Consider the following 8883-nt stretch of genomic DNA (forward strand, 5'->3'; position numbering starts at 1 on the left):
ACATTGGTGACCAGATCTAAAGCAAAGCTTTCTCAAAAACAGGCGGAGGTTATCACTCCGACGAGGCCTTCAGCCTCTTCAACACGGCCATCTGTCGTTACTCCATCGAGACCCACTGTCTCTTCCACTTCAAAGGGACCTTCTGTCCCCTCGACCTACTCGGACGCGGTTGTTCCCGTTCGTTTTTCTCCAGTTCCTGAAATCAAAACCTATGTTCAAAAATCTGTGTCTATACCAGAAGCTCTTGTAGAACTAGAATACGACGACCCGAAAATCGACGAAGTCGTTAAAAAAGCCTATCCATCGGGATTCTTTTATATCCCAAAAGATCTTCATAAAACCAGAAGGTTTTATGAATTCATTCTAGTCGACACAAAGTCCGTCGAAATTACTCATATTCTGAGTCGCGATGATCCTTCGAAAATCGCGTATTCAAAATTAAAAATTATTAAAGTCATGAATCCGACGTATTGGAATCAAGACCCATACACGGAAAAGACATTCTCAAAACCTTTTGTTCCTCATTCTTACTCATACAGAGACTATCAGATGGCATGGTTCAATGTCATTTGGTATCAAAATTACGAGCATTCATGGTTCATTCAATTCTGCCAGAATGCTCATAAAATTCATTACCCATTTTGGTTTATCAAATTGTGGAAAATCTTTGGATCAGCCAAAGATATATTTCCAGTTCCAATACAAGAATCGTTCCACTATTTTGTTCAAAACATATTCAAAATCCCATTTCCATTGACCGTGCGCTTTTGCGTATATTTTCAAATTCCTTGGATTTTAACTTGGAATTTTCAAATTAAAGAGACCGAAGACCAAATAAAATAGGTCTTCAAAATTATCAAAATCAAATGGTGGGATAAATATACTTATACCCACGCAGACATCAAAGCGGTAAAGGTCTGGCTATCTGAGAATGGCCACCTTCAGGATTTATCCAAGAAGAAGACCTCTGAATTCCTTAATTCAAAGTCGAGGCTACTCGCGGCATTAGCCCAGACAACTTCGGAAGCTGATTTTCAAAAGCTTCTTCAAGAAGCCACATAAGTCGGTTCAACGTCTTCTCCTTCTATTATAGAGGAAGAAGATGAAGACACGATCTATGATCTCAATGATCCATTTTTGGATTCACAACCACCTTTGTAGATATCATCATCTCAATGACTGAATAGTCGTTAAACTAATTGTAAAAATAAAAATAAAAATAAAAAAATAAAAAAATAAAAATAAAAATTTCAAATCCGTGAATGGAATATGTTCCATGACATATTCCATTCAATTTTCCTTCTTTTGGCACCTTGTCTATTTTGGTTTTTCTTATTATTAATGTACTCTTTCTTATTTCATGTAAATACATCTATGTACATCTATGTAAAAATATGTATTAAATGTTATTAATTAAGCTAGGATGATAGAACTCATCTAAATCGTAAGGGCTCAAGTCATTAAGCATTTCCTCAGCCCATTGGTTAGGGTTGTTGGAGTCGTTCTTTGGCCTGTCCATTCCAAGTAGGGAGTTGGGCTATGAGCTTTGGGCGAAGGCATAGTGAACATGGCCCTTAGAGTTGAAGGAAATCGCGTGAGGATGGTTTCACAGAGCAGCGTAACCTTCCGCTCTTGTCGGTGGAAGGATAGCGGGTCGATTCTCCTAGGCCTAATATAAACCTCTTGGTAGTTCTCAACCTGACATCCACTTTTGTTTTTTTACATATATTTTTTGGTGCTCGGACTATGGACATCGATCTAGCCACTTGTTCTGAATGAATGTATTATTTTCTTACCGGTAAATATGATAGATTTCTCCTTTATAACAATCCCACATTGATAGATTTAAAATTGGATGTAGTCTTCATAAAGTAGTCTTTGTCTTAAGGAAGTCGGGCAACAAAGTGGTTGGAGGTTGGCTCACCTTAAATTGGACTTAGTCTTCATAAAGTAGTCCTTGTCTTAAGGAAGTCGAGCAACAAAGTGGTTGGAGGTTGGCTCAGCCCATTGGTTAGGGTTGTGTTGGAGTCGTTCTTTGGCCTGTCCATTCCAAGTAGGGAGTTGGGCTATGGGCTTTGGGCAATGGCCTAGTGAACATGGCCCTTAGAGTTGAAGGAAACCACGTGAGGCTGGTTTCCCAGAGCAGCGTAACCTTCCGCTCTTGTCGGTGGAAGGATAGCGGGTCGATTCTCCTAGGCCCAATATAAACCTCTTGGTAGTGCTCAACCTGACATCCACTTTTTTTTTTTAAATATATTTTTGTTGGCTCGGAGGCTCGGACTATGGACATCGAGCTATCCACTTGTTCTGAATGAATGTATTATTTTCTTACCTGTAAATATGATAGATTTCTCCCATAAAACAATCCCACATTGATAGATTTAAAATTGGATGTAGTCTTCATAAAGTAGTCCTTGTCTTAATTAAGGAAGTCGGGCAACAAAGTGGTTGGAGGTTGGCTCACCTTAAATTGGATGTAGTCTTCATAAAGTAGTCCTTGTCTTAAGGAAGTCGGGCAACAAAGTGGTTGGAGGTTGGCTCAGCCCATTGGTTAGGGTTGTTGGAGTTGTTCTTTGGGCTATGAGCTTTTGGCGAAGGCCTGGTGTCCATGGCCCTTAGAGTTGTGAAGAAAACCGCGTGAGGCTGGTTTCACAGAGCAGCATAACCTTCCGCGAGTCGATTCTCCTAGGCCCAATATAAACCTCTTGCTAGTCGATCTAGCCACTTGTTCTGAATGAATGTGGTTGGAGGTTGGCTCAGCCCATTGGTTAGGGTTGTTGGAGTTGTTCTTTGGCCTCTCCATTCCAAGTAGAGAGTTGGGCTATGAGCTTTTGGCGAAGGCCTGGTGTCCATGGCCCTTAGAGTTGAAGAAAACCGCGTGAGGCTGGTTTCACAGAGCAGCATAACCTTCCGCGAGTCGATTCTCCTAGGCCCAATATAAACCTCTTGCTAGTCGATCTAGCCACTTGTTCTGAATGAATGTATTATTTTCTTACCGGTAAATATGATAGATTTCTCCTTTATAACAATCCCACATTGATAGATTTAAAATTAGATGTAGTCTTCATAAAGTAGTCCTTGTCATAAAGTGGTTGGAGGTTGGCTCAGCCCATTGGTTAGAGTTGTTGGAGTCGTTACCTTCCGCTCTGGTTGGTGGAAGGATAGCGGGTCGATTCTCCTAGGCCCAATATAAACCTCTTGGTAGTCCTCAACCTGACATCCACTTTTTTCTTTTTTTTTGCCATGTATTTTTTTGTGCTCGGACTATAGACATCGAGCTAGCCACTTGTTCTGAATGAATGTATTATTTTCTTACCAGTAAATATGATAGATTTCTCCTTTATAACAATCCCACATTGATAGATTTAAAATTGGATGTAGTCTTCATAAAGTAGTCCTTGTATTAAGGAAATCGCCGAGATTGGTAATCTTTGCTTGTAACCCATATGGGGGCAACAAAGTGGTTGGAGGTTGGCTCAGCCCATTGGTTAGGGTTATTGGAGTCGTTCTTTGGCCTGTCCATTTCAAGTAGAGAGTTGGGCTATGAGCTTTTGGCGAAGGCCTAGTGTCCATGGCCCTTAGAGTTGAAGGAAACCGCGTGAGGCTGGTTTCACAGAGCAGCGTAACCTTCCGCTCTTGTCGGTGGAAGGATAGCGGGTCGATTCTCCTAGGCCCAATATAAACCTCTTGGTAGTCCTCAACCTGACATCCACTTTTTTTTTTTTTTTTTTTTACATATATTTTTTGGTGCTCGGACTATGGACATCGATCTAGCCACTTGTTCTGAATGAATGTATTATTTTCTTACCGGTAAATATGATAGATTTCCATTTTCTTACCGGTAAATATGATAGATTTCTCCTTTATAACAATCCCACATTGATAGATTTAAAATTGGATGTAGTCTTCATAAAGTAGTCCTTATCATAAAGTGGTTGGAGGTTGGCTCAGCCCATTGGTTGAGTTGTTGGAGTCGTTCTTCGGCCTGTCCATTCCAAGTAGGGAGTTGGGCAATGGGCTTTGGGCCGAAGGCCTAGTGAACATGGCCCTTAGAGTTGAAGGAAACCACGTGAGGCTGGTTTAACAAAGCAGCGTAACCTTCCGCTCTTGTCGGTGGAAGGATAGCAGGTTGGATGTAGTCTTCATAAAGTAGTCCTTGTCTTAAGGAAGTGGATGTAGTCTTCATAAAGTAGTCCTTGTCTTAAGGAAGTCGCCGAGCTTTGTAATGTGAGCTTGTAACCCATATGGGGGCAACAAAGTGGTTGGAGGTTGGCTCAGCCCATTGGTTAGGGTTGTTGGAGTCGTTCTTTGGCCTGTCCATTCCAAGTAGGTTGTTGGGCTATGGGCTTTGGGCGAAGGCCTAGTGAACATGGCCCTTAGAGTTGAAGGAAACCGTGTGAGGCTGGTTTCACAGCCTTCCGCTCTTGTCGGTGGAAGGATAGCAGGTTGGATGTAGTCTTCATAAAGTAGTCCTTGTCTTAAGGAAGTCGCCGAGCTTTGTAATGTGAGCTTGTAACCCATATGGGGGCAACAAAGTGGTTGGAGGTTGGCTCAGCCCATTGGTTAGGGTTGTTGGAGTCGTTCTTTGGCCTGTCCATTCCAAGTAGGTTGTTGGGCTATGGGCTTTGGGCGAAGGCCTAGTGAACATGGCCCTTAGAGTTGAAGGAAACCGTGTGAGGCTGGTTTCACAGAGCAGCGTAACCTTCCGCTCTTGTCGGTGGAAGGATAGCGGGTCGATTCTCCTAGGCCCAATATTAACCTCTTGGTAGTCCTCAACCTGACATCCACTTTTTTTTTTTTTTTTTTACATATATTTTTTGGTGCTCGGACTATGGACATCGAGCTAGCCACTTGTTCTGGATGAATGTATTATTTTTTTACCAGTAAATATGATAGATTTCTCCTTTAAAACAATCCCACATTGATAGATTTAAAATTGGATGTAGTCTTCATAAAGTAGTTCTTGTCTTAAGGAAGTCGCCGAGCTTGGTAATGTGAGCTTGTGACCCATATGGGGGCAACAAAGTGGTTGGAGGTTGGCTTTGCCCATTGGTTAGGGTTGTTGGACTTGTTTTTTGGCCTGTCCATTCCAAGTAGAGAGTTGGGCTATGGGCTTTTGGCGAAGGCCTAGTGTCCATGGCCCTTAGAGTTGAAGGAAACCACGTGAGGCTGGTTTAACAAAGCAGCGTAACCTTCCGCTCTTGTCGGTGGAAGGATAGCAGGTTGGATGTAGTCTTCATAAAGTAGTCCTTGTCTTAAGGAAGTCGCCGAGCTTTGTAATGTGAGCTTGTAACCCATATGGGGGCAACAAAGTGGTTGGAGGTTGGCTCAGCCCATTGGTTAGGGTTGTTGGAGTCGTTCTTTGGCCTGTCCATTCCAAGTAGGTTGTTGGGCTATGGGCTTTGGGCGAAGGCCTAGTGAACATGGCCCTTAGAGTTGAAGGAAACCGTGTGAGGCTGGTTTCACAGCCTTCCGCTCTTGTCGGTGGAAGGATAGCAGGTTGGATGTAGTCTTCATAAAGTAGTCCTTGTCTTAAGGAAGTCGCCGAGCTTTGTAATGTGAGCTTGTAACCCATATGGGGGCAACAAAGTGGTTGGAGGTTGGCTCAGCCCATTGGTTAGGGTTGTTGGAGTCGTTCTTTGGCCTGTCCATTCCAAGTAGGTTGTTGGGCTATGGGCTTTGGGCGAAGGCCTAGTGAACATGGCCCTTAGAGTTGAAGGAAACCGTGTGAGGCTGGTTTCACAGAGCAGGGCTATGGGCTTTGGGCGAAGGCCTAGTGAACATGGCCCTTAGAGTTGAAGGAAACCGTGTGAGGCTGGTTTCACAGAGCAGCGTAACCTTCCGCTCTTGTCGGTGGAAGGATAGCGGGTCGATTCTCCTAGGCCCAATATTAACCTCTTGGTAGTCCTCAACCTGACATCCACTTTTTTTTTTTTTTTTTTACATATATTTTTTGGTGCTCGGACTATGGACATCGAGCTAGCCACTTGTTCTGGATGAATGTATTATTTTTTTACCAGTAAATATGATAGATTTCTACTTTATAACAATCCCACATTGATAGATTTAAAATTAGATGTAGTCTTCATAAAGTAGTCCTTGTCTTAAGGAAATCGCCGAGCTTGGTAATCTGAGCTTGTAACCCATATGGGGGCAACAAAGTGGTTGGAGGTTGGCTCAGCCCATTGGTTAGGGTTGTTGGAGTTGTTCTTTGGCCTGTCCATTCCAAGTAGGGAGTTGGGCTATGGGCTCGAAGGCCAAGTAGGGAGTAGGGAGTAGGGAGTAGGGAGTAGGGAGTAGGGAGTAGGGAGTAGGGAGTAGGGAGTAGGGAGTAGGGAGTAGGGAGTAGGGAGTAGGGAGTAGGGAGTAGGGAGTAGGGAGTAGGGAGTAGGGAGTAGGGAGTAGGGAGTAGGGCTATGGGCGAAGGCCTAGTGTCCATGGTCCTTAGAGTTTGAAGGAAACCGCGTGAGGCTGGTTTCACAGAGCAGCGTAACCTTCCGCTCTTGTCGGTGGAAGGATTGCGGGTCGATTCTCCTAGGCCCAATATAAACCTCTTGGTAGTCCTCACGGAATATGAGTGAGAGTAGATAATAATAAAGACGTTTGAAGCAAATAGAAAGGATAAAAGAAGAATGTGATAAATAAGCATTAAATTCAATTCTTGGAATGCTCCATGGTCACTAAAATAGAAAAGTTCTCTAAAATGAAAGTAAAAGATCGAGGGAATGATTCTTGCTCAGGGTGGGACATACTTATTTCACAACTTTTTTTAACCATCTTTATGTTCTTAGGGCTGAAAAAAATGGTAGAATAATTGTACACATGATCTATTAAATTAATTGATTTTAGAATGTTAAAACCCTATCAAATACAAAACTAAAAAACGAGGACACATTAGTCATTTTCAAAGTTTTGAAAGTATATGAAGATACTATTTATTACACACAAATCTTATAAATATTTATGGTCCCATGGTCTAATGGTTAGGACATTGGACACTGAACCAGTAACTCGAATTTATATCTTGGTGGAACTTTATATCTTGGTGGAACTTTATTTTCTATTTGTGATACTCTTTAAAATGTTCCATTTTATTAGTTAAAAAAACAGAAATTGACCATTCATTTATTAAAGTATTAGAATTCAATATAACATACCTCACTTTGCATTGAATCTGGTGGTAGGATTCTTATTAAAAATAAGTTGTCCAAGAATGGGAAAATTCTCGATTTTTAAAGAAAAATAATATTTAAATAATTAAAAATGGAAAATTACTAGAATGCCCCTGTAAGAGTTGATATCTACGAAAATTCTCTTTTGTACGAAATCTAATTGCGTGCACAAAACGCCATAAAACTCAGTTCTCGGACGTCGGATCTCCTTCAAAATTGGGGTGGATCTAGAACACTCACAAATTCAAAATTAACGTCGGTAAAGCCTTGGTCGGAGCATGTCGGTAAAGCCCTGGTCGGAGCAGATGTGTCCATGGCCCTTAGAGTTGAAGGAACCGCGTGAGGCTGGTTTAACAGAGAAGCGTAACTTTCCGCAATTGTTGGTGGAAGAATAGCGGGTCAATTCTCTTAGGCCCAATATAAATCTCTGGGTAGTCCTCAACCTAACATCCACTTTTTTTTTTTTTTTTTTTTACATATATTTTTGGTGGCTTGGACTACGGACATCGTAAATATGATGGATTTCTCCGCTACAACAATCCCACATTGATAGATTTAAAATTGGATGTAGTCTTCATAAAGTAGTCATTGTCTTGAGGAAATCGCTGAGCTTGGTAATGTGAGCTTGTAATCCGTATGGGGGCAACAAAGTGGTTGTCCATCAACCCATTGGTTAGGGTAGGGTTGTTTGGAGTTCCAACCCATTGGTTAGGGTAGGGTTGTTTGGAGTTGTTATTCGGCCTTATCCATTCCAAGTTGGGAGTTGGGCGAAGTCCTATTGTCCATCAACCCATTGGTTAGGGGATTATTTCTGCTAATACATAATTAAACATGTTTGCAAAATCCTCTAAAATCAAACTATTAATAAAATTATTCTATTCTTTTTTTCAATCTCCACGAGTGAATAATAATAGGTTTCGAGAAAGCCGCTATGGTGAAATCGGTAGACAAGCTACTCTTAGGAAGTTTTGTCAGAAAAGGGCATGATAGCTACTTTTTTCTGTATAAAACAAGTTCTATAAAAAAAACAATTCAATTGTTTGTGTATTAGCGGCATGCCATTTTATATTATAAAACAAGTTCTATAATATAATTAATTCACGTCTCCGATATTAATTCAAATAATTGAATTGAGGGACCTTTTTAAATTTTTTTTAATGATATTTTCAACTTTAGAGCATATATTAGCTCATATATTTTTTCGGTCATTTCAACTGTCATTACAATTCATTTGATAACCTTATTAGTCGATGAAACCGTAGGACTCTATGCTTCGTTAGAAAAGGGCTTGATAGCTACTTTTTTCTGTATAACAGAATTATTAGTTACTCGTTGGATTTATTTGAGGCATTTACCATTAAGTGATTTATATGAATCATTACTATTTCTTTCATGGGGTTTCTCCATTATTCATCTATTTATTCTAAAAATTATAGAAACCATTTAAGTGTAAGCTCAATAAGTGCACCAAGTACTATTTTTACCCAAGGTTTTGCTACTTCAGGTTTTTTAACTCAAATGCATCAATCCCCACTATTAGTTCCCGCTCTCCAATCTCATTCGTTAATGATGCACATAAATATGATGGTATTGGGTTATGCATCTATGATATGAATCCAACAACCGATTACTTCCATGTACCCGAACGAGTAATTACAAGAAGCAATACAAAGAAGATTCAAGAATCAAATCAAGAAAATAATGGAGTGGC

The 8883-nt window shown here is 40.8% G+C and overlaps 3 non-coding genes and 4 pseudogenes across 3 annotated transcripts; all 7 read left to right on the plus strand.

Moving 5' to 3' along the window:
* Positions 1–1474: 1474 nt before the first annotated feature.
* Positions 1475–1688, plus strand: LOC147787156 (signal recognition particle RNA; annotated as a pseudogene).
* A 282-nt stretch (positions 1689–1970) lies between these two features.
* Positions 1971–2242, plus strand: LOC147787157 (signal recognition particle RNA; annotated as a pseudogene).
* Positions 2243–3414: 1172 nt separating this feature from the next.
* LOC147787158 (signal recognition particle RNA) lies at positions 3415–3717 on the plus strand. The gene has a single exon (XR_015413983.1).
* Positions 3718–3894: 177 nt separating this feature from the next.
* LOC147787159 (signal recognition particle RNA) lies at positions 3895–4133 on the plus strand. The gene has a single exon (XR_015414105.1).
* A 356-nt stretch (positions 4134–4489) lies between these two features.
* LOC147787160 (signal recognition particle RNA) lies at positions 4490–4792 on the plus strand. The gene has a single exon (XR_015413993.1).
* A 187-nt stretch (positions 4793–4979) lies between these two features.
* Positions 4980–5266, plus strand: LOC147787161 (signal recognition particle RNA; annotated as a pseudogene).
* Positions 5267–5543: 277 nt separating this feature from the next.
* Positions 5544–5928, plus strand: LOC147787162 (signal recognition particle RNA; annotated as a pseudogene).
* The last annotated feature ends 2955 nt before the right edge of the window (positions 5929–8883 follow it).

The sequence above is a fragment of the Cucurbita pepo genome, chromosome 18 (assembly GCF_057944985.1).
Source record: "Cucurbita pepo subsp. pepo isolate OVF chromosome 18, ASM5794498v1, whole genome shotgun sequence".
NCBI lineage: Eukaryota > Viridiplantae > Streptophyta > Magnoliopsida > Cucurbitales > Cucurbitaceae > Cucurbita > Cucurbita pepo.